The sequence below is a fragment of the Ornithodoros turicata genome, chromosome 1, assembly GCF_037126465.1.
Source record: "Ornithodoros turicata isolate Travis chromosome 1, ASM3712646v1, whole genome shotgun sequence".
Classification (NCBI taxonomy): Eukaryota; Metazoa; Arthropoda; class Arachnida; order Ixodida; family Argasidae; genus Ornithodoros; species Ornithodoros turicata.
Window position 1 is genome coordinate 145,546,538 of NC_088201.1, and position 26,544 is coordinate 145,573,081.

At 44.3% G+C, this 26,544-nt stretch overlaps 1 long non-coding RNA gene across 1 annotated transcript; it reads right to left on the bottom strand.

Annotated features, from left to right (window-relative positions):
* Positions 1–20,742: 20,742 nt before the first annotated feature.
* LOC135370560 (uncharacterized) lies at positions 20,743–26,142 on the bottom strand. The gene is made up of 3 exons (XR_010415374.1): positions 25,915–26,142; positions 21,664–21,765; positions 20,743–20,905 (listed from the first exon to the last, which is right to left on the bottom strand). It is a non-coding gene; the product is annotated as an uncharacterized LOC135370560 (long non-coding RNA).
* Between the last annotated feature and the right edge of the window lie 402 nt (positions 26,143–26,544).

Consider the following 26,544-nt stretch of genomic DNA (forward strand, 5'->3'; position numbering starts at 1 on the left):
ATGGTCTAAAATAGGTCTAAAGGTGGCTAAAGTAAGGTACAGGAAATGTATAACCCTAGACCTGTCGCCTGAATGGAGGGATAAAATTGGTCTAGCTGTAGACTTCATGTCTAATACATGGTTAAGTGTCTGACCCTGTTCCAGACATCCAGGTCAAAAGAATGTCTAAATCACGGCTAGGTACATAGACATCGGATGTCTAGGGCTAGATGGCTAGGTGGCGTAACGTTAGACGTGTTATTTGACGTCTAGTGGACGGATACTAGACATTTGGTCTAATTGCCTAGACATTCTATAGACATTCCTTATCTCTTTTTTTAGACGTCATTTAGACGTTTACTAGCCCACAATGTGCTCCCTGGGAAGTTGTCATGACAGTGTGGTTTCTGATGAAAAGGAATGAGGTAAAATAAAGCGATGCTAGATTATGTCCCTGCTGTGTCATCACACTCTCTCCTACATTGGTCCTTGATGACCTCCTAGGAACAACCAAAAGGATATCGTAAGGACATCTGAGAGTCCCATTTTAACAAATCAGAGATACCCTGAGGACCGATTTCGCCCTCCCGCGGACGTCCTGCTTCTCCTGGTGTGATAATCTTGGGATATCCCAGGAACGACAGTGTGTTCTTAGGGAAGCAGCTGAAGATAAGTAAACAAGAGGACGTTAGAAATCTGACGTCAAAGGAAATATTAAAGCTTCTCGAAGCGAAAAAGGACTTCCAGGTTAGAGAACCGATATTTGGAAGAAGTCCTAACTGGCTTAACATAAACGCTGCATTCCTGGACGGAAATAGGAAAACGTTTGCATGGCGATTCGCCCACGGTATCTTGCCACGACTAAATTACCATCGTAACGTGAAACATTCCGTAAACAGATGTAACCTCTGTGGAGGAAAGTAGTCTCTCTAGCACTCCTTTTCAACGTGCTCTTTCATGAGACCTATAAAAGAAAAAGTTAAAGGGACCGAAAAGTGAATATAAACCTATCGAAACTTTATGTTCAGCGGAAAGCTTGGACCTTCAAAAGTTCAAATGTCAGAGAGCTCCGCTGAAATCGCTGTAGTTTTTCTGTAATCGAATTTTCCATAATTGCATGTCCAGGGATCTAGTAGGAAACCGAGCAGTCTGTCAACAATTGCATGACCCCGCGCCATCTGTCGAGGACGCATGTAATACATGCACTTCCGGGCGCTAATCCGGCGAAAACGAAAATGGCAGTGGGCATTTGTGACCACTTTCTACGTCGAGAATGTCGAGCCTCTTGAACATGAGCGCGCTGGAATTCCGCATTCGAGAACTGTCGCTCACACAGAACTGTTGTTCGTGCGTTAGCGTGGTGGAAAGTGTGTTCTTCGCAGCAGAAGATTCCTCGTCCAGAGATTAGTCGGAGTCACATTCGTCCTCAGCAGTAGCTCACCGTGCTGTGAACATGGACTGCTTTGTGAAATTTCCATGTATCAGGGAGAAGCACCTGTGTAAGCCGAAACAAGCGCTGTTTTTTCGTCGTGCAGGTGTTCATGTGTGAAATGCAAACCGACGGATACTACGGTTTTTGCTGCCGAAAGGTAGAGAATGCGTGTGGAAGGCAAGCAGACAATTGCATCAGAACTAACGAATATTTCGAAATACTGTGCCTTGACACCGAAGTACTGCAAGGGTCTTTTACATACACCCGAGAAACCGAAGAGCATGGCAACATACACGGCAGCGCCGTGTGGTCTTTACGCGGTACTTGAACGGCGAACGGGACGGAAAACCCTTATTTGTGCAGGAAATTCCGTTCTACTACCTGTCTTCCATTCACAAGAAGGCTATGGGTAGCTCCGACAAAATACAATGGAAAGTACTCCACTGGATCTCCATCTGCGTCATGCATGTAATTAGGGATACTTTCCCATCAGTGCGCAGACTTGTAGAAATGTTGATGTCAGCATATTTTCATTTCGTGCTTGCTGCAAGTTTTTCTCATTGCCTTTTCTTTGCTGTCACAGCATATTAATATTACTAGTTTTTTCGTGGGGGGTTAAGTAACCTGTTTGCATAGACGTATTTGTAGGTTATACTCACGTCTCAATTGTACATGTGAGGAGTAAGTAAGATAATTTTCATCAGTGTCATTCAGCTGAACTGTGTTCATAACCTTTTAGTATACTTCTTAGTGACCACGTTTCCAAATGTCACTTAATATTTGAACCAAGATTGGGATTTAACACCTAATTAACTCTGTTTTGCTAAACGGAGTACTTGTAACTGATTCATTATCACATCACCAACTAACATTTGTAAACAAGGACTTGAGGGGTGACTTCAATTATTTAACCCTTGATCTGGGTTCAGAGTTAACCATGCACCATTGGTGTGCATAGTACTCCAAAATGGCTAAATAATTTATTGCATAAGTTCTCTGTTACTGTAATTGAGATGTACTTTTGTAAAGTACTTTTGACAGCCCTGCAAATTGAAACTTGGTTCAGTGTACACTACAAATGCATCGTAACATTTAATTGAAATATAATATAAGAGCAGAAGCAACGTTTTGTCACAACTCAAACTATATCTTTCTTTTTTATTGTCCAGGGATTTAGGAAACAGAGTAGGACTTCCTGCCCTCTGATGTTCTGACGTACTTGATAGAGTTGTAAAACCTGCAACAAAATAAACGAGACGTATAAACAGTTTTGTCTTTTGCTTTTGAATTTAACAAGCTAGTTATATTTTACCATTTGTTCACTTTTGCATTCTCTGTTGGTGAAAAGATTACAGGAACAATAATGCTGCAGATCAAACAATGACCTGTCGTCTTGATGAAGATGAGAACATTTCTTCAGGCATGCTAAGTGAGACAAAAGAAATGTACAATGAAGGTTGTACAAAAACAGCAAATATCCGTCGACTAAAACTTTAGATATGTGGATGTTACCACATCGTGTAGTTTCCATCCAAAAGTAGGACTAGGCAAGGTTGTTTGGTGGTAGTTGGTAGGTTGTTGGCATGTGCTATACCGTTATAGCACATCAATATAGATGAGGGGCAAACACAGTAGACAGCGTGATGACTGCAAACTCAAGTGAAGATTTATTCAACAGAACAAGGAACCGAAAGCATGAGTAGAGAAAGGCAGTGCCCATGCAGTGTATGGTGAACCACACTAATCTCTGAGAATGTAGGATCGGAAGAGCAATAAAGAGAAATGACACTTGCGTCCGAGATTAGGGAACTCTGCAAATTTAAGACCAATATGATGTGGTAACCTTGCATGGCTCACTACAGCTCTGACACACATTGAACAATTCCAGTAGTGGGGCTTCAAAGACAGTGAACGTTCGCTGTTTCATTGGGCATTCAAGTGTAGAGGATGCATCTCTAGAAAATTAATTAGCGTTCGTTAGTCATAAAGTCATAACTACACCTCAACAGGAAGTATTCTTGTACCCTTCAAACAAGCCAGTAGTACTCATCGGTTTCTTCTCCTATTGTTGACGTCATGCTAATGTTCTGCACCTGTCCAAATACTCCAAAAAATGTCACAAAGTCTGCAACACGTAACAAATCTAGTGCTTCCATCTGTGGACTTTGCATACCTGCTTTCAGCTATTTCTGTCATGTCAACTTGAGTGCCTGGATCACAAACACACGAAGCAGTCTTGCGCCACTTCAAGACTGGAAGGCCCCTATAATTAAATTTGTTGATGTTGACAATGTTGAGTACGGAACAAGTAGGACAACATAAGTTAAATGGAATACGTCATCGCTATATTATAATTTATACATGTGTGACGACTGTACGTACCTAAGGCGTTGTGTTGAACTCGTCACCTCGGTGAACCAAAATCACTGGGTACTGAGCATCAGTGTGCTTCGTTACGCCTTCGCAGTTCGCCTTCTACGGCATATTCGTAGTCATCGGCAGCGAAATGAGCTCAGCACACACGACACGAATGCTACGTCTAATAACCGAGTGTTTCGAACCACATTCGTTTTCGTGCACTCTCCTGTTGAATCTTGTTGTAGAAAACGCCCGCCGCCGATGGTGCACGAACATGATTTTTGCATCCCCCAGCAAAACTACACTAGACATATGTAGGTCTCTCGAATAGTTGACACAACAGCCACGAACATGTCATTCACTTATACTTCTGCTTCGTGCGACCAACATGACCACCCACGACGTAAACAATAAACGCAATAACACAGATGGCCTTGTAGATGGCGCGGCGGATCGTAGCTCGTAGCTGCGAAGTAGCTGAATGCTTTAGGAACGTAAAAGCTACGGCAGTGAGCGTCATTTTTAAAATGGCGTTTAGCTGTAAGATAATGTGCGTCAACTTTGTTCTCTACAAAATTAACTCTCACGTGGTAAGGGTTGACCAATCACTGGGAGCCCTGGACCTGAAACCCAAGTTGCTCTTTTTCGCCGTTCGCTGGCAGCACCGTCCACGTTCCGGCAATCTTCAAAATATTTCTACGTAAAAAATATGCCGAATTTAGAAGTAATGCTTTCTGTGTCTTATCAAACAACGATGTTGTGCACGACAGTGGGCAAAAATATGGGGGTTATTTTTCACTTTTCGGTCCCTTTAAAAACACATTAAGCATAGGAAACTTGAACTACGGAATGATACGCTACCTCGATGATGTACCAGGCAACGCCTGTAAAACGAGGCAAATTATATTGCTTTTGGTGGAAACATCATACCAGACATGGTTGATGAGATGTAGCGTCGCGCACGGAGGCAGCCCACCAGATACAGCCGGCTTTCTTGCCATGGTCAGCAGGTCAATTAAATGGGTGCTGAAAAGAGAAAAAAGAAAAATGCAAGGTTCAGAATTTACAAATAAATGGATGAACCAAGCACTTCTATTGGACCTGCGCAATGATGAAGTTTTTATGAAGTTTTAATTTAACTTTTGTTATTTAACCTTTTAACTACCAACACATCACGTCCTTTTACAAATGTTTACGTACCCTGCCACATTATTTGTAGTCCTTTTGGCAACTCAAATGGTCCGTCACAGCGCCGCGCTCGCCCGCCCAGCTACGCCCGCCGTTTTCTTTATGGTTATTTTGGCACCTTTTGCGCAGCGTGTTCCCCTCTTTTTCTTTTCTATATTTCCGTTATGTCGGCCATTTCTTTTTTGGTTATTTTGGCTTCCCTCGGGCAACGGCTTCTTATCCTTTATTTCGCCCACATAATCATTCACCGCCATCCGTCAAGTTTTCACATATCATTGTCACACCATTATGCTCATAACCTCTATATTTTTAATTCTCTCATCTTTACTTCCTTTTAACCCATCACCGTCACAAGTCATTAATCACCTCTCATGAAATCATTACTCATCACACCATAATCACAACCCACTGCTCAAATTACGCAGTGGGTAGCCAAAAAGAAATAACTTGAAACAAGGAAAAATGAAACAAAAACAGGTCAAAACAACAGGAAAACTGGTGAACTATGTCGTAAATCACTCCAGTATGAATGGTGCGCGGATGCATGTATGAAAGAGTGGCCCCTACCGCGGCATAACGCACGCAAGCCAGCAAATGAGCAAGGTGGCTGAAAAGCCACCATGAATGCGTACCAGGCAATGGTTTTTAAGCCCGTGTAGAAGCATGAAAGAGTGGCCCCTGTCGCGGAGTAATTCACATAAGCCAGCAAATCTGTGCTTCTTTTATTCCTTTATAATTTTTCTGGCGTGAAAGAGTGGCCGCTGCGGAGGCGTAATGCTTCGCAAGCCACTGAATGAGGGGCGACTGTCGCGGCGTAAAGCACACAGCCAGCCAGGGAATGAGATTTTTTTTCTTTTTAGTTCATTCTATTTTTCTTTCCAGGGGCGATAACAAAACCAAATAGCTGTGAATAAATGTGAGAATGGATGAAGTATGCATGGAAAAATGTGGCTTTGCCCATTGCGTAAATGCGTGTATAAATGACTGTATAAATGTTTTTCTCTGGGGTGTAACACGCTCACTAAAGTCCCTTCCTGGAGTTTCTAATTACAGGAATGAAAACAAAGACCTGTGGCCAAACGTTACCCGGGCCCCCCCATGAATGATGAGTGTAGGCATATGAGCACTATTGCTCTAAAGCCTGATAAACATCTGAAATGGCGGCTACTTTTTCGTATTATACTTCACTGGCTTTGAACTGGGCTTTCAGTGAGTGAGTTATCTAACCCTGACGGGAGGAATCACGTGTTACGTGACCTTCTGACGCCATCCACTCAAACGTTGCCTGCCTGCGTACTGACTACGGGGCCCAACAAGGCCGATATAGCTGTCCAGTACTGGCATGGCGATGTTTGAGATACAGACATATGCTATACATGCAGCCAAAGAGCTCCGGCTACTTTTTCCTTTTATACTTCACTGGCTTTGAACTGGGCTTTCAGTGAGTGAGTTATCTAACCCTGACGGGAGGAATCACGCGTTACGTGACCTTCTGACGCCATCCACTCAAACGTTGCCTGCCTGCGTACTGACTACGGGGCCCAACAAGGCCGATATAGCTGTCCAGTACTGGCATGGCGATGTTTGAGATACAGACATATGCTATACATGCAGCCAAAGAGCTCCGGCTACTTTTTCGTATTATACTTCACTGGCTTTGAACTGGGCTTTCAGTGAGTGAGTTATCTAACCCTGACGGGAGGAATCACGTGTTACGTGACCTTCTGACGCCATCCACTCAAACGTTGCCTGCCTGCGTACTGACTACGGGGCCCAACAAGGCCGATATAGCTGTCCAGTACTGGCATGGCGATGTTTGAGATACAGACATATGCTATACATGCAGCCAAAGAGCTCCGGCTACTTTTTCCTTTTATACTTCACTGGCTTTGAACTGGGCTTTCAGTGAGTGAGTTATCTAACCCTGACGGGAGGAATCACGTGTTACGTGACCTTCTGACGCCATCCACTCAAAAGTTGCCTGCCTGCGTACTGACTACGGGGCCCAACAAGGCCGATATAGCTGTCCAGTACTGGCATGGCGACGTTCGAGATACAGACATATGCTATACATGCAGCCAAAGAGCTCCGGCTACTTTTTCCTTTTATACTTCACTGGCTTTGAACTGGGCTTTCAGTGAGTGAGTTATCTAACCCTGACGGGAGGAATCACGTGTTACGTGACCTTCTGACGCCATCCACTCAAACGTTGCCTGCCTGCGTACTGACTACGGGGCCCAACAAGGCCGATATAGCTGTCCAGTACTGGCATGGCGATGTTTGAGATACAGACATATGCTATACATGCAGCCAAAGAGCTCCGGCTACTTTTTCCTTTTATACTTCACTGGCTTTGAACTGGGCTTTCAGTGAGTGAGTTATCTAACCCTGACGGGAGGAATCACGTGTTACGTGACCTTCTGACGCCATCCACTCAAAAGTTGCCTGCCTGCGTACTGACTACGGGGCCCAACAAGGCCGATATAGCTGTCCAGTACTGGCATGGCGATGTTTGAGATACAGACATATGCTATACATGCAGCCAAAGAGCTCCGGCTACTTTTTCCTTTTATACTTCACTGGCTTTGAACTGGGCTTTCAGTGAGTGAGTTATCTAACCCTGACGGGAGGAATCACGTGTTACGTGACCTTCTGACGCCATCCACTCAAAAGTTGCCTGCCTGCGTACTGACTACGGGGCCCAACAAGGCCGATATAGCTGTCCAGTACTGGCATGGCGACGTTTGAGATACAGACATATGCTATACATGCAGCCAAAGAGCTCCGGCTACTTTTTCCTTTTATACTTCACTGGCTTTGAACTGGGCTTTCAGTGAGTGAGTTATCTAACCCTGACGGGAGGAATCACGTGTTACGTGACCTTCTGACGCCATCCACTCAAACGTTGCCTGCCTGCGTACTGACTACGGGGCCCAACAAGGCCGATATAGCTGTCCAGTACTGGCATGGCGATGTTTGAGATACAGACATATGCTATACATGCAGCCAAAGAGCTCCGGCTACTTTTTCGTATTATACTTCACTGGCTTTGAACTGGGCTTTCAGTGAGTAAGTTATCTAACCCTGACGGGAGGAATCACGTGTTACGTGACCTTCTGACGCCATCCACTCAAACGTTGCCTGCCTGCGTACTGACTACGGGGCCCAACAAGGCCGATATAGCTGTCCAGTACTCGCATGGCGATGTTTGAGATACAGACATATGCTATACATGCAGCCAAAGAGCTCCGGCTACTTTTTCGTATTATACTTCACTGGCTTTGAACTGGGCTTTCAGTGAGTGAGTTATCTAACCCTGACGGGAGGAATCACGTGTTACGTGACCTTCTGACGCCATCCACTCAAACGTTGCCTGCCTGCGTACTGACTACGGGGCCCAACAAGGCCGATATAGCTGTCCAGTACTGGCATGGCGATGTTTGAGATACAGACATATGCTATACATGCAGCCAAAGAGCTCCGGCTACTTTTTCGTATTATACTTCACTGGCTTTGAACTGGGCTTTCAGTGAGTAAGTTATCTAACCCTGACGGGAGGAATCACGTGTTACGTGACCTTCTGACGCCATCCACTCAAACGTTGCCTGCCTGCGTACTGACTACGGGGCCCAACAAGGCCGATATAGCTGTCCAGTACTGGCATGGCGATGTTTGAGATACAGACATATGCTATACATGCAGCCAAAGAGCTCCGGCTACTTTTTCGTATTATACTTCACTGGCTTTGAACTGGGCTTTCAGTGAGTGAGTTATCTAACCCTGACGGGAGGAATCACGTGTTACGTGACCTTCTGACGCCATCCACTCAAACGTTGCCTGCCTGCGTACTGACTACGGGGCCCAACAAGGCCGATATAGCTGTCCAGTACTGGCATGGCGATGTTTGAGATACAGACATATGCTATACATGCAGCCAAAGAGCTCCGGCTACTTTTTCCTTTTATACTTCACTGGCTTTGAACTGGGCTTTCAGTGAGTGAGTTATCTAACCCTGACGGGAGGAATCACGTGTTACGTGACCTTCTGACGCCATCCACTCAAACGTTGCCTGCCTGCGTACTGACTACGGGGCCCAACAAGGCCGATATAGCTGTCCAGTACTGGCATGGCGATGTTTGAGATACAGACATATGCTATACATGCAGCCAAAGAGCTCCGGCTACTTTTTCCTATTATACTTCACTGGCTTTGCACTGGGCTTTCAGTGAGCGAGTTATCTCACCCTGACGGGAGGAATCACGTGTGACGTGACCTTCTGACGCCATCCACTCAAACGTTGCCTGCCTGCGTACTGCTGGCGAGGCCCAAGAAGGCCGAAACAGCTGTCCAGTACTGGCATGGCGATGTTTGAGATACAGACATATGCTATACATGCAGCCAAAGAGCTCCGGCTACTTTTTCCTATTATACTTCACTGGCTTTGCACTGGGCTTTCAGTGAGTGAGTTATCTCACCCTGACGGGAGGAATCACGTGTGACGTGACCTTCTGACGCCATCCACTCAAACGTTGCCTGCCTGCGTACTGCTGGCGAGGCCCAAGAAGGCCGATATAGCTGTCCAGTACTGGCATGGCGATGTTTGAGATACAGACATATGCTATACATGCAGCCAAAGAGCTCCGGCTACTTTTTCCTATTATACTTCACTGGCTTTGCACTGGGCTTTCAGTGAGTGAGTTATCTCACCCTGACGGGAGGAATCACGTGTGACGTGACCTTCTGACGCCATCCACTCAAACGTTGCCTGCCTGCGTACTGCTGGCGAGGCCCAAGAAGGCCGATATAGCTGTCCAGTACTGGCATGGCGATGTTTGAGATACAGACATATGCTATACATGCAGCCGAAGAGCTCCGGGTACTTTTTCCTATTATACTTCACTGGCTTTGCACTGGGCTTTCAGTGAGTGAGTTATCTCACCCTGACGGGAGGAATCACGTGTGACGTGACCTTCTGACGCCATCCACTCAAACGTTGCCTGCCTGCGTACTGCTGGCGAGGCCCAAGAAGGCCGAAACAGCTGTCCAGTACTGGCATGGCGATGTTTGAGTTACAGACGTATGCTATACGTGCAGCCAAAGAGCTCCGGCTACTTTTTCCTATTATACTTCACTGGCTTTGCACTGGGCTTTCAGTGAGTGAGTTATCTCACCCTGACGGGAGGAATCACGTGTGACGTGACCTTCTGACGCCATCCACTCAAACGTTGCCTGCCTGCGTACTGCTGGCGAGGCCCAAGAAGGCCGAAACAGCTGTCCAGTACTGGCATGGCGATGTTTGAGTTACAGACGTATGCTATACGTGCAGCCAAAGAGCTCCGGCTACTTTTTCCTATTATACTTCACTGGCTTTGCACTGGGCTTTCAGTGAGTGAGTTATCTCACCCTGACGGGAGGAATCACGTGTGACGTGACCTTCTGACGCCATCCACTCAAACGTTGCCTGCCTGCGTACTGCTGGCGAGGCCCAAGAAGGCCGAAACAGCTGTCCAGTACTGGCATGGCGATGTTTGAGTTACAGACGTATGCTATACGTGCAGCCAAAGAGCTCCGGCTACTTTTTCCTATTATACTTCACTAGCTTTGCACTGGGCTTTCAGTGAGTGAGTTATCTCACCCTGACGGGAGGAATCACGTGTGACGTGACCTTCTGACGCCATCCACTCAAACGTTGCCTGCCTGCGTACTGCTGGCGAGGCCCAAGAAGGCCGATATAGCTGTCCAGTACTGGCATGGCGATGTTTGAGATACAGACATATGCTATACGTGCAGCCAAAGAGCTCCGGCTACTTTTTCCTATTATACTTCACTGGCTTTGCACTGGGCTTTCAGTGAGTGAGTTATCTCACCCTGACGGGAGGAATCACGTGTGACGTGACCTTCTGACGTCATCCACTCAAACGTTGCCTGCCTGCGTACTGCTGGCGAGACCCAAGAAGGCCGAAACAGCTGTCCAGTACTGGCATGGCGATGTTTGAGTTACAGACGTATGCTATACGTGCAGCCAAAGAGCTCCGGCTACTTTTTCCTATTATACTTCACTGGCTTTGCACGGGGCTTTCAGTGAGTGAGTTATCTCACCCTAACGGGAGGAATCACGTGTGACGTGACCTTCTGACGCCATCCACTCAAACGTTGCCTGCCTGCGTACTGCTGGCGAGGCCCAAGAACGCCGATATAGCTGTCCAGTACTGGCATGGCGATGTTTGAGATACAGACATATGCTATACGTGCAGCCAAAGAGCTCCGGCTACTTTTTCCTATTATACTTCACTGGCTTTGCACTGGGCTTTCAGTGAGTGAGTTATCTCACCCTGACGGGAGGAATCACGTATGACGTGACCTTCTGACGTCATCCACTCAAACGTTGCCTGCCTGCGTACTGCTGGCGAGACCCAAGAAGGCCGAAACAGCTGTCCAGTACTGGCATGGCGATGTTTGAGTTACAGACGTATGCTATACGTGCAGCCAAAGAGCTCCGGCTACTTTTTCCCATTATACTTCACTGGCTTTGCACGGGGCTTTCAGTGAGTGAGTTATCTCACCCTGACGGGAGGAATCACGTGTGACGTGACCTTCTGACGCCATCCACTCAAACGTTGCCTGCCTGCGTACTGCTGGCGAGGCCCAAGAAGGCCGATATAGCTGTCCAGTACTGGCATGGCGATGTTTGAGATACAGACATATGCTATACGTGCAGCCAAAGAGCTCCGGCTACTTTTTCCTATTATACTTCACTGGCTTTGCACTGGGCTTTCAGTGAGTAAGTTATCTCACCCTGACGGGAGGAATCACGTGTGACGTGACCTTCTGACGCCATCCACTCAAACGTTGCCTGCCTGCGTACTGCTGGCGAGGCCCAAGAAGGCCGAAACAGCTGTCCAGTACTGGCATGGCGATGTTTGAGTTACAGACGTATGCTATACGTGCAGCCAAAGAGCTCCGGCTACTTTTTCCTATTATACTTCACTAGCTTTGCACTGGGCTTTCAGTGAGTGAGTTATCTCACCCTGACGGGAGGAATCACGTGTGACGTGACCTTCTGACGTCATCCACTCAAACGTTGCCTGCCTGCGTACTGCTGGCGAGGCCCAAGAAGGCCGATATAGCTGTCCAGTACTGGCATGGCGATGTTTGAGATACAGACATATGCTATACGTGCAGCCAAAGAGCTCCGGCTACTTTTTCCTATTATACTTCACTGGCTTTGCACTGGGCTTTCAGTGAGTGAGTTATCTCACCCTGACGGGAGGAATCACGTGTGACATGACCTTCTGACGCCATCCACTCAAACGTTGCCTGCCTGCGTAGTGCTGATGAGGCCCAAGAAGGCCGAAACAGCTGTCCAGTACTGGCATGGCGACGTTTGACTTACAAACATATGCTATACGTGCAGCCAAAGAGCTCCTGCTAATTTTTTTCCCCCTTATACATTTGACTGGCTTTGCACTGGGCTTTCAGAGGTGTCCTATGACACCCTGACGGGAGGCATCACGTGCCACGTGACCTTCTGACGCCATCCGATGAAACGTTGCCTGCCTGCGTACTGCTGATGAGGCCCAAGAAGGCCGAAACAGCTGTCCAGTACTGGCATGGCGACGTTTGACTTACAAACATATGCTATACGTGCAGCCAAAGAGCTCCTGCTAATTTCCCCCCCCCCTTATATATATATATATATATATAGTCTTTTTTTGAACTTCTGTAAAACTTCGTGGCCGTTTGATAATCCTTTTACCTCACCGTATACAGTCGACCCCCGTTTATCCGGACGGTGCCGTTCCCGGCGAAATCGTCCGGATACCGGGGCATCCGGATAAATGAAACGACCGAATAGAAACGTCCTACAGAGCACGGTTTAATTAAAACACAGAAATCTCGTCAATGACAGCTGTTACATAGTAGTGTAGGCAGTTGATTCCTGCAAACTTTTGCTAATTGCATAGAGTTGAGCCACGCTGTTGCGCTGCTCGAAGAATGTCAGTGCGGACGCAAAGTGTCAATGTCGGAGCCTTGTTTCTCACTGGCGTCATCGGCACCGTCTTGCTGCACATCATGTACGGCAATCGCAGTGAGCCTCTGCATCAGAAATCGCAGCTCAGCTAGGGGAATGTCTTCATCGGCCAACGGGCCGTAAGCAGCAGGCCCTCGGGTTGGAGTTTTCCTCTCTAGAACCGGACAGTTGCTCGAGATATTTCCAAATGACTCGACTGGTCAACGTGACCCAAGGCACACAAATAGAAAAGGGGGTCATCGTGCACGGTTGTCTTCCCTACGGAGGAATGTAGGTCCCAGACGTGTGACGGGAATAACCCCAACACAGCGAAGAGGGTGGCGAAGTGGGGTCAGCGTCTCCTCTTACTCACGGTAGTCCGGATAACTGAAGCTGGATTACAAGAATTTTCGACTTTCGTTCCCTGGAATTCTTGTCCGAGTCCGGAAGCTGAAGTCCGGATAAACGAGAACAAAATACATGGAGGAAAATCCGTTCCCGTTGCTTTTGTCCGGATACCGCGGGATCCGGATAAATGAAGTCCGGATAAACGGGGGTCGACTATATATATATATATATGTGTGACGTAACGATGAACAGACCGCACTCACGCTCGTGCATGGGCAGGATTATTCATTAAACTGATATTGCTCGGGACGTATGTTCCAGTGTTCATCACATATATATATATTATTCGGGAGCCACTCACCAATCCAGGGAACGATAGCATGCTTATTAATGAATACAATCTGGTTTGCTTTAAATGTGGTTTACAGCTGCAGCCTGTAACGTATGCTGAAATTCTGTTCCCATTTTCCTGTTCCACTGTGTATTATTCCTACAAATTATGTTCGTGCAAGCGAATAGAAGTAAAAGGAAATAATCAGAATTTCGTGTGGCCCATCTGTATTGGGGTGTTGATGTTGTTGAAAATAGTAATAATAATAGGGAGGTATATTAGAGTTGCTGCATATGAGCAGTTTCTTTTTTTTCAGTTTTCTCTCTCTCTCTCTCGTACGCGTCTGTCGGCAGACGGTGAATCCTATTACATCCCAACCGAAGCTCTATTGTTCCATGGCTGCATACATAGTATATATGGGCAGTGTTTTGCGATGAATAATTATTGACTTAGAGAAATAATATGGATTTCTGTGACTTTGAAGACCCGCGACGCTCCTTGTGTGTAATGAAAAAGGTGAGTTTGTATATGTGTCTGTGTGCGTGCCTCACCCCACCACACCACCCCACACCACCCTATCTCATCGTCATCATCTATTGTAGTTGTTGTGTGCGGGCGAGTTTTTATGCGGGGACCCCACTTGGCACGTAAGTTCTTTGTGTATGGCTCTTCCTGTGAGTCGAGTGAAGAAGTTATGTACGAGTGCGCGAAATATTAGCTTAAAAAGTAAATTTTATCGCGCGCGTTTTTTAACAGAGTTCTTTGTGGAAATGCATTGCGGGCAAGGTGAAGTGCTTGGTTTGGGCGCGCTAATTTACCAGGATTTGCACCGATTTTATGAGCCTTGCAGGCTGTTATCGCAGCGAGGACCGTATTAAAACTACATCTGTTAGGCTTTCATAAAGCCGTGTGCTTTGTTCTTATCGAATCGCTCATGCCTTTAGCGTAGAATTAAAATGTGTGTTTGTTGATTAACCAACAGTTATTGTTGTAGGTGCTTGATCGATTGCGCGTTTGTCATGCTTGTAGTTGCGTTCAATCTTACTTTTATCGGTAAAATTCAGAGTATGTCGTATTATGCTGCTTAATAATTTTCTGAGAGGAGAAATGTGTGTGTCTGTTAGTTGTTGTTTGTTACCGTGTATCCTGTCATGCTTCACGATTCTTGTGCATGCCCTTTGCTCGACAAAGCATGGCACGCATTATAACTGTTATGTTGACGAAGGTGCTTAAGTTTTGCAGTCATAGCTATTACAATTCCAGCAGCAATACGGGTATCTGGGCGCTTAACGCAGCGTGTAAAAATTATCGTCTCCGTGAATCGAATCTGGATTTCACTGCAGTTTGTTGGAAGTACGTATGATTATTGGATTTTCACAGCCAATGTGAACAAAAACGGACGGTTGTGTGCCTGCTTATGGAAGCAAATTTCGAAATGGAATGGTGAAAATGACTTTCGTATGCTACAGTTACTAATTCTCGCCATGCTTCATTCCATGACAGGACGCGGAAGTCGCAGGAAGGCATGAGAAGTAAGAAAAACATGGAGCGCTTAATTGCTAGTTAACCGTGTTTTAAAAGCAAAATCAGAAAGAGAAGTAGTTTTTTGTGAATCGTGCCGCCTCCCACCCGGCTATTGTGGCGAGGGCTGTGTTGAGCTACATTTGTTAGGCTTTCTTCAAACGGTGTGTTTCATGTAATAATATTTAAAGTTCATAGCGAACGTGAAGAAACAAGGGAGGGTTGTGTGTCTGCTCATGGAAGCAAGCTGCAAAACGGAATGGTGATAATGTGTTTCAAATGCTAAATTTATTCATTCTTGCCGTGCGTCACTCCATGACACATCATGTAGCGAGCAGAAATGGGGGTTGAAGAAAACGTGGCGCGCTTGATGGATAATAATAATAATAATTGGGGGCTTACGTCGCGAGACAACTGAGACCGCTCTTTGTGGATAGTGCGCTACTTTTAAAGAGCAAAATCCGAAAGAAAATATCATTTTCACGCATTGAGCAAGCCTATTGATCACTTTGAGTGGTCCAGGCTCGCTTATTATTTTCTCATCTTCGATAGGAGCAGTTATTTTAGACAGAAGCAACAGCGTCCATGAAGAGAGCGATGATTAGTTTCTTGAATTGTTGTACAAAAAATGTTGATATGGTTCTTCATGATTGAAAGTAGAAAAAGCGCTTTTTGATATGTTTACTTAGTCATTTAGTAAGTCTTTGAGGAAATAGTGCTTAATTGCAAGGCTCAGTTATTATTTTTTTTCTCAGCCTTTGCGCATGGACGGTGTTTCCCTTAATGAGTGAATATAATCTATGACTGTTAAAAATTAGAGTAATTTCATATGATCTTCAACAACAGGAGCAAGAGCACTTTTTGTAGTAGTAGTAGTTTTTGTAATCTTTAATGGAAGAATGAAAATCAGTAATAGTGCAGTAAAGAAAATAATATGGCAATGTAAATTCAATTGATACCAGGGAGCATGAAGCACTCCTGTCTGGCGAGCATTCTTGACTCCTGGTAGCAAGAGCGAACTCTGAAACGTTGATCGTTGGGGCGGTGGTTGGGTGCTCACACGAGCAGCCTCAGACAATGGGAGGAAGTGATGACGTCAAACAGCGCGCTGTCTGGTAGACTAGTGCTTCATTCTCGCAGGGGAAGCTAGTGCAACGGTTGTGGTGTAGGTGCGCACCCGCATTTCGCTTTAATGCAAGATTTCCATAAACGGTGACGTCATAATTGGTTACTGTATTTAATGATAATAACAGAAGGGGATTTGCGAAGCTCTCCTCTCTGGACGACCTTTGGAACGGATGACGTCACGACCAACGACAGTGCACAGCTCCTGATGCCCTGGCGGAGAAATCAACGGACGCTTCATTGCTTCGGGTGGACCTCTGAGTGGCAATCATGCTGTTGGTGCTCCCTCGCCACGGATTTCGTGACGAGCGACTGTTTTTGACTGAGTGATGTGTGTGGAAATACTTCGGTGCCGGTGAGTTGTCGTTTTAATACTCTGTCTGTTGTCGCGTTCACCTACCCCCTGACTGCGATTACTTGACAGCGTGTATTGGAGTCAGTGGCGTAGCCACGGTGGGGCTAGGGGGGGGGGCTCGAGCCCCCCTACCTGCCACGGACCGACCCATATAAATCATGCAAATCCGAGAACATAATATATGTGTGTGTGGGGGGGGGGGGGGCGAGTGTGACGATCGCGAAAGTTCTTGCAGTTCATGGCGTCTATCTAAGAAGCGCTCTTGAATGGTTTTCAAAGTATGAGCTTTTCAAAATACTTCCAATCTCGTGACACGGGTGTACGCTGTTTTACACCATTAAAAATAAGTAATTGAAAAACACACGCTTAAAATTCCAGTCACCAAAATCCATCCGCTGAAATAAACCGCCGAAAAATTCATCCCTTTGAAATCCACACTTTCAAAATAAATCATAGTTAGGCTTGTGTACACTATGCCGTGCTACATTGGGTGGGCAACGCAGTGTTTTATGTGGGCGGCAACAAAAGATTAGGGCATTTTGCGATGTTCTGCCTCGCGTTTATCGTGTTTCTTCAAATTTATAGCTGGTATTATCGAAATATTGGCAAAATGAAATGTCGCGTATGAATACACCGATCTACAGGTCTCTCACCGGAAAGCAACTGACACGAGGCTATCGGAGGCTATCATTGTCTGTACGAAGCGAGAAGTTACGACGTAAACAACGAGAATTGCCGAGGTAGACCGCAATTCGGGACGACACAGACATGTGAGCCTCAAACCCCCCAAAATGAACGAATTCAAACGACTCAAGGAAAAGAGGTGCTGACGTCAGGAATGGAGCGATTGCTGGCGTGAGTGGCGTGAGCACCTAGCTCTTTTCTCCGAGTTGTTTGAACTAGTGGTAGTTGTATCTGGTTGTGTTTGTTCAACTTAATATGGCGAGTTGGAGCAAATAAAAACATAGCGAATTTCCGCATATGTATCCGTTTCTCATGCGGTTGATCTTGACACATAACACTGCCAAGTTTTCCCCTTTCGTGTATCACAGATTGGTTGTACGGCGTTTTGCTGTGTGTAGAAGTATTACACTTCGTGTCTTCGTTTCTTTTTACACCTGTCATTCGTCCCTTCAAGTATCCCGAATCCTCTATACTCTTGCAGCAGGGTGGGAAAGCATAATATGTAAAATTGAAACCTGCCTCCACCCGTCTATGTTACAATATAGGTATTGCACATATGACCCTATAGTTAATTTCTGAACTGCACGCATGCCACAAACCTCTGTTTTATCTTTATTGCGGCTGTGTCTGTAGCGAACCTCGCACAGGAGCATTTCAAGGATGGCCTCCTATGCGGGGAAGCAGGCAAACTGCTGTTTTCTTCTTCTTTTTTCTTTCAAATGGCCGACTGTGTCCTACCCATGCGCCCTACCTATGAGTTGAATTAAATTGAGAGAACATGAGAGAAGAGAAGATAATCCAGAAGATGTCGGTTCGAGTCCTACAGCTGGCTAACCTTTTCAGTAACTTTCATCTTTGTTCGTTACTTTCTACGTGAATTAAATTGCCTGCTTTTTCAAATAAAATAATAATAATAATAATTTATTTCACCAATGACAGTTGGTGAGCGGATACAGACAAAAAGCTGCAAAAACTGCAGCTTGACGAGGTCTGACCCCCCTTTGTACACTCGACAGATACAACAGAGCAATGACAAATAGCAAACCAGACAATGCAGAGCGAACAGCAATGACAAAATAGCAAACCAGACGAATTACGGAGTGAGACAATGGTAATGAACACAATGCATAAAACAAAAAAGCTAGTGAAGATACATGGCCTTTATAGAGCGAATTGAAAGACAGCTGATGTTAATGTTGTTTTGGATATGGCAATTGATATGTCGTGGAAGATTATATGAAACCAACTGTGAGCCATAATTAGTTCGTGCACACGGTGTGAATTACGGCTCATTGTAGCGTAGTGAATAAGGGGTTAATCTCATGGTTAAATTGGCTAGGGCTAGAAAGATGTGATTATTTTGCTTTACTGAAGTTGCATATGTAATGGACATACGGTACTTATAGAGATCCATAATTCTGATTATGCTAAATTTCGCGAAGAGGGATCCTGTTGGGATGTAAAAAGGGAACGTTTGCTATGTGACGAAGTACCTTCTTCTGACACAAAAGTAACGTTTCAAGATTTGTTTGCGTTGTGGTTCCCCAAACTAGGTGACAGTGTGTGAGGTGAGGGTAAACCAGTGCGTTATAGGTCATAACTTTTGCTGTAGTTGGAAGGACGTTTCTGTGTCAACCTAAGATGCCGATCACGCACGATATTTTGTTAGTGATGTAACTGACGTGTTTATCCCACGACATCATATCAGTGAACCAGACGCCCAGTGACTTCACCTCCTTGACAAAAGATATCGTGCTTGTACCGATAGCAATAGATTCGGAGCAGGAAATAGCCTTATGCAGTGGGTGGAAAACAACAGCCTTGGTTTTAAGGGGGTTCATTATCAAATAATTTTTTTTGTAGACCACGTGTAGAAGGTTGATAAGAAGTTGCTCATCTTTGTTGTTAAATCTGTGAGACCCTTTCCTTGCAGGAATAGGGCGGTGTCACCAACATAAGCTACTATCTTAATGTGGTTCGATAAGGCAAACATGTCATTCACATAGATAATGAAAAGCAGTGGCCCAAGAATGCTCCCTTGTGGTACACCGGTTGTGATGTGGTGTATTCCCGAACATTGACCCTGAATATCAACAAACTGTTTGCAATGCTGAAGATAAGTGCGTATTAAATTTAATGGAACACCGCGGATACCGTAGTGCTCAAGCTTTAAGAAGAGAACACCGTGATTCAGTAAATCGAAAGCCTTGGTCAAATCGATGAACAGACCAAGAGTAATGAGTTTTTCTTCGAACCCGGAAAGGATATATTCTTTCTGGGACAGAAGAGCTAGTTCTGCCGAGCGTTGCTTTCCAAATCCAAACTGAGAATCGGAAAGCATGGAATTCTTTGTTAAAAATGATAAAAGACGGCTATGGATTAATTTCTCTAAACCCTTTGAAAATACTGGTAGGATTGATATGGGCCTATAGTCACTGAGAACACTAGGGTCCCCACCTTTATGTAAAACGACCACTTTTGCAATTTGCATGTCCTTCGGAAACACACCGGAATAAATTATTTTGTTAAAAATAAAAGCTAATACAGCAGCAATTATCACAACTACTACTATTCTTGAGGTTTTTAAAAATTGAAATGACCTCCTGTGAATCTGTTGGAAACAGAAAGAAACCGGGTCTTGGCGTGGAACGGAGTGTATGCCAGGAGAATGTGAACTTGTACCTGTGGAATTGTGTAAGTTTGACAGGGATGCAAAAAAAGTGTTAAACTCTCCAGCTAACCGTGCACCAGTAGAACCGCTCCGCCTACGGCCAACTCCTCGACACGGCTGTTTTCCCGACTGTAAATTGATTTAAGACTCTTCCATGCAATATTTGGCTTAGCTGAAACATTCTTGAAAACTGTATTGTAATACTGTATAGCTTTGTTGCGCTACGTAACTTCGAGTTTACATTGTTTCGGTATTTTAAAAAAATAATTAAATCTTCAGGTGACCTACTTTTTATGACATTTCTATAAAGCTTATTTCTAATATTTAACATTTGTCTCAGTTCCTTTGTTACGCAAGGTTTACGAATAATAAAGAACATGTATAATTAACAAACACCTGCAGACCTATACCAATATGCAGGTAATGGGACTGATACTATAATTTACATAAACAGTCTCTAGGGTCTAGAAAGGGGGGGGCGGATGTCCTGTCCACCCCCTCAATTTCCATTGTTACATAAAGCTTCAATTGGCCTTGACAGTGTAGCAGCAAGCTATCCAAGGCAAGACCTCCCCCCGAAAATCCTGGTGCAAATCTGCTTGCAACAACGTGAAAAGAAGAACTCCAGAACAATGAAACAACTAGAAAACAACAATGGCACTAAAACACTTATACACTCTTGTGCGTTACCTGATTTGGACAAATCTAATGGAGCCACTCAAAACACAGAGCCTAGTGAGGGCAGGTTTAATATTATGCACTCTATTTGTGTCTACAGAATCCCATATCTTCTCCTTGAAATGCTGCAGACTTGTGACCATATACATTACTGATCTTCCTAAGATTGGAGTTGTCTAAATCCTTCTCCCTCGTCAATCTCAGTTTGGGATGTAACAAGTGAACTGAAAATGGAAAATTACAATTAACAATACTATGCGTGAGTAGAACTGTACATTGTTTAACGACGTAATCAAATCTAGAACTATTTGGTTTAAAAATAAGGTCAATGAGGGGCTGTAGTAGTTCTTACATGCCATGATTCATAGACATCTTTTCTGTAACCTAAGAATAGGTTCATCATAGGGCTGTACACTGTGGCCCCATGTTTCTGAACAGTAAGCGAGATATGAATGACCTAGCGTGAAATAAATAGAGCGTAGTACACTCATTGGAAACAGTTCTAAGTAAGAGCAGGCAGGCTTTCAAAAGGGGACGTCACATTCAGGGAGGCTTTCGAGGGGAGGCAGGGAGGCTTTCATGGGGGACGTCACATTCAGCACCATTGTCAAAAGGTTTTGACAATGGTGCTGAATGTGACGTCCCCCATGAAGATGTTCGTCCATAATTACACTGAGGTGTTTTCATCAGCCTGCAGTATAAGTTTACCATGAATAGCAAGATCAAGTGTAATCCTTCATAATTTAGATAATGTGCTACGAAAAACAACTGCATAACTTTCATATATGTTTAACATAATTTTGTTTTGTCTAAACCACTAATCAGTGTATTCCGAATTATCTTCAGCATGCCATCGAATTTGTGCGACACTTGTGTCGGGCATAAAGAAATTGATGTCATCAGCATACATTACACATTTGGAATTGTTGAGCCCCTTCTGAAGATCATAACTGTATAAAGGAAATTAATATTGGTGTCAAACCTGAGCTCTGTGGGACTCCTATAGAGGTACACAGAGGCTGGGAGGGAACATTGTTACGTACAGCTGCTTGTGTTTGTGAAGACAGGTAACTGCTGCAAAACTCTGAAAAAAAAATGAAGGCATGACCATGGAAGCCATTTTTGTCAACACGATCTTGTGGTTTATCGTGTCAAATGCTTTTCTTTTTTTAGTATAGAAAGATGCCAGCAGGGAAGGTTACGAAGGTTATCTTTTAACACGTTATTAATAAATTTTGTGGCAGTTAGTACAGCGGAAGAAGTGGATTGCTTTTCTCGAAAGCCATGTTGCTCGGAAGAAAAAAGCTGAAACATTTCTGAAAAAGAATATACTCTAACACTAACAAGTTTTTCAAAGACTGTGTTAATTACGGATAGTACAGACATGGGCCTGTAATTATGATAATCATTTCGGTCGCCACTTTTATATATGGAACAACCTTGGCCTTTGTTTAGTACACGTATCAGAATACTTGCCTACATCAATAGAATGGTTATACAAAAGTGTTAGTGTGTCACCCAGAACATCAAAACTGTTGTTAACAACAGTAACCGTATCTGACCAGAATATCTCAAGATAAGCTTTGAGTAATATTGTTTTAAATCCCAATTTTTGTTGTTGCTGAATTACGATACCTGTACTTCCTAAAATGCAAACAGTAGTATATGTTTCTGTTTTCTTACCTCTACAGTAGCAATAGGATTTTTGCTTTAATGAGTTTAAACATGTCGATGTCATCCAAGGACACGTCGGATGGTCAAAACGTAAATACTGAGGAATACAGGGTGTTTATTTTTAGCATTTACAGAATTTTTATAAACAGCTATGAGTGCAGTATAGATGTTGTATTTTGCTGTTGAGTTCTACGGCCAGTCGGATACCCTCTGGACGACAGTATTGAACTCCCAGATGACTAATTACCTTAGACTGATTAATTAACTTTTGAATCAGTTGATTTCAGGGAAAAGCGAGATAGCATATTGAGAAACTATCCTCGTTGAATGCTATTCCACGTTTTAAAATGCTGAAAAATGCACATATGTTATAGTATGCATCCCAGAATTTTCATACACAAATGAGCCTAAATGGGGGGTTGTTGCAAGTGACCACTGCTTGTTAGTCTCAGAAAACACCTTCGTCTACAACCTTTGGTCTGTTGGTAGCCGTTTCTATTTGTACCAGTCCTCTCAGTGTGTGAGTGATACATAATGCTACTGGGGACTTCTTCAACTGGCTGGTATCTAAAATTCCAAATATCCAAAATTCTACCCCTCAATAACAGTGGCATACTTTGCTCGGGCAACAATTGCTGCTGGCAGTGGTTTGAAAGTTGACCATATATTGCTCACTATGGAGCATTACCAGAGGTGGACCTACACCCGGTGAGACAATGCTATGGAGAACAAATCAATCCAGCTGACCTTAGACAACTAAGCAATGTACCCAGTCTGGCGCTGTTTGGATCCCTGATGTTGTTGTGCCAGAAAATCCCAGTTCATACCAAATCAGAACCAAAGTGATACACAATGCATTAAAGCATTCATCCAGAAATTGTTGCATGTTACCATAATTAAGAGGGGCAGAAAAAAATGTCATGTTGTGGTCTTGAACAGCTGCCAGGAATGCTCATCATTGATGAGTTGGACTTGATTTTCATTGAACGAAACAAAAGGACAAAAGGAGGCAAGCGAGCTGATGTAACATATGCAAAAGTGACTTTTCCATTAGTTTGAGGAGCAGGGAACGAGACGCCAACACAACATACAAGAAGTCTACCTACCTGCAGCAGTATTGTCGCAAGCAACATGCAGGTGTAGTGATCATAGTCACAGTGAGATATTACATACTGCTTTGCACCAATCGATGACTACAGATGGCTTTCCAATCACGGCTTTCCTAAACAATGTTCACAAAAAGGGCCAGCAAAGAGCATCATGCTGCTTAGCTGCCTCCATATACAGCCAGGTCATTACAGAATTCTTGATTACAAGTTGCTGATTGTTTCTGTCCAGACTTATTGTTAGTATTTAATGAACAGTCTGTGGACAAGTAGGAAAGTCCCATCCACAAATCATTCTCTGCTCTCTGCAAGCAGGAGAAAGTGCTCTTCACTAGTGAAGCACAGTTTTGTTTTGCCCATTGCTCTACAGGAACCTCCTCCTGTTCAGTCTCACTATAGTGACCACTGAGTCCATGGTCTGCTGCAGCCTGTGGACAGTAGTGACCTTTTCCACTGTACATTATGGCTTGGACAGTATTGCACAAAACATACCATGCAATTCTAAATTAAAGAGTAAAATTCCTAAATAAAAATTCCTATCTTAAGTATAACTTTTACTTCAAAATAGCAGTGTCAAATTCTACAGTCAATCCTCATTTTGTTCCAATTCCTAATTCTACATTGAAGCATCATTTGAAATTGGAAATTTTAATTTTATTTGTTTTTCTATGTTATGTTAGTGTGTTATTTGTCGTTTATGTTTGTTACGTTATGTTTATGTATGTCCAAAGGCCTGCATATTTTGCCTGTACTGCAGTTAAAATGGCACACGTTGTGCCATGCAGAGACAAACACTGCCCACAGTGCACCTATTTCAAGGCCAAAGACGTGCAAGATTTCTCTCGCATTTTCTGCTTAAAGCCTCCAGATGCATGCTCACAGGCCTCCCAGCTGTTTGTAAACCCTAAGAAGGTATTAAGCATTTCTTGCTCTTGGATTGTCAGTATTTGACCTAAATCTGTGGACAAATACCGTATTTTCACGCGTATTAGCCGCACCGCAGATAAGCCGCAGGACTCGTTTTTAGAAACATTTTGAAAATGTTTTTGCAGATAAGCCGCACTCGCAGATAAGCCGCGGGTAATACGACGCGACTGCTTTGTGTGCTAAACCAGTCATGCACATACAAAATCAATAGAGATGCTCAACGCTCGTCAGCGCCGTACTCCCTGCCAGCTGCCCTGTTCCCGTACTTGTCCGCGAAGTCGACGACTTTTAGTTTGAAGCCGCTGTCGTGGCTGTGCCTTAGCGTTGGAGCCATGCCTCACCTCTAACTGCCGTGCCCGTGTCCACGAATGCTGCTGCTCTCGTCAAATGAGAACTGACGCTTAGCTGACCACGTTTTATCCCGATGTCAGGTGTATTGAACCCTTCCTGTGGGTCTGCCGACAAAGGAGACCGTAGGGAAGGCCATAAACCCTGTCCACATTCCGGTGTCGGCATGATGTATAACAAAGGAGGTCAGTTCTAGTGTTCTACTAAGATCGGATTGTGCCCTTGTTGCGTGTTTTTCGTGGATTGACGGGTTAGTCCACTCGAATGTGGAGTGGACCTGCCCCTGTTCGGTATTGTTCGTGCACTGGCAGGGCGGTCCTGTTCCGAAAAACATGAGGCACTGTCGGCCCTTTTGTTTAAGCCGGGGTATGGGGAAAGTACCATGGAAAAATAGTCACCAGATAAGCCGCACCCACGGATAAGCCGCAGAGCGTCCGCGAAAAAAATAAATCGCGCATAAGCCGCGGCTAATACGCGTGAAAATGCGGTACTCTGAAAATTCACATATTACACTCTAAATTCCATTTCTAAATCAAATTTCAAATCCCTAATTGAAAATTCTGTGGACAACCAGAATAAAGACTGTTCAAGCTGGTGCTGGCACCCTGATCTGGCCTGTGGCCCAAAAGGGGGTGGTTCCCTCTGTTTTCACGGTAGATGCATGGACGGTGCTATGCAAGAGCATATTGCGGTATTATAAATTGAAAAATCTCATTTTGCATTCTAAATTCCAATTTTAAGTTCAAGTGTGAAATGAATCATTAGGATTCTGATTTTATGTTCAAAATTCCAAATTGCACAGCCAAACTCTAAATTGGAAATTCTCATTTTATATTATAAATTCATATTCTAAATTAAAGTGTTAAATTTATCATAATTCTGATTTTATGTTCAGAATTCCCAATTGCAGAGCAAAATTCTGAAATCAACTAAAGACCATGACATGAAATTTTTGTGTACAACATTACCAAGTTTGCATACAAATAATCTTGTTCAATTAATGCCATTAGGCTAATTACTATGAGATGTAAATATGAACTAACAATGTGTTGTGCAATTTTAAATATTATGCAGGTGACCTCCAGCTGCTGCTTTCAGATTTCTCATTAGGCACCCTCTTTATCTGTCCTAATTGCTGTCCGTGTTTCGATGATGTAGAAAGGGCAGGAAGTTCATACCAATGTATGTATGCTGCCACGATTCCATTGCATTATTTGTCCATGCACCAAGGTTTCCCTGTTGGTTCAATGTTAACGGAGGGTACTGCCCATACATCCACATGTTTTCGAAGTAGACTACAAAAGCCCCCACCCCTGGCACCTGGGGTGCAGTAGCCTTCAGTAGGCCCCATGCCATCCGCACAAAAGTGGCTAGCACAAACGCCAGTGTTACAGTCTTTCTCACAAACACACACACACATTTTCTTTGTGTCTGTATGCTGCCGCTAGTCCACAGGCCTGCACATTGCGCCATACAGCCTGCCCATAATGGGAATGGCACCCTCTATGCCAGGAGGCATGAACACAGCCTGCAACGCACCAATGAGCGCCTGTTCAAAATCACTTCTCGTCAAGTCCAAGGATAACGCAAGGTCTTGATCTTGCATTTCCTGCAGAAACCGTTGAAAGGCATGTTCAAAGGTGTCCCAGCTCCTTCCCGGCATCAAGAAGAGCCACGATTAAGTGCTTGCTATCCTTGTCAACATTAATAGTCAATATTTGGTCGAAATATGTGGGCAAGTGAAGAATGCCCCATCCACGAAAACCTTGAAAATTCTCATTTCACATTCTAAATTCCAATTCTGAATT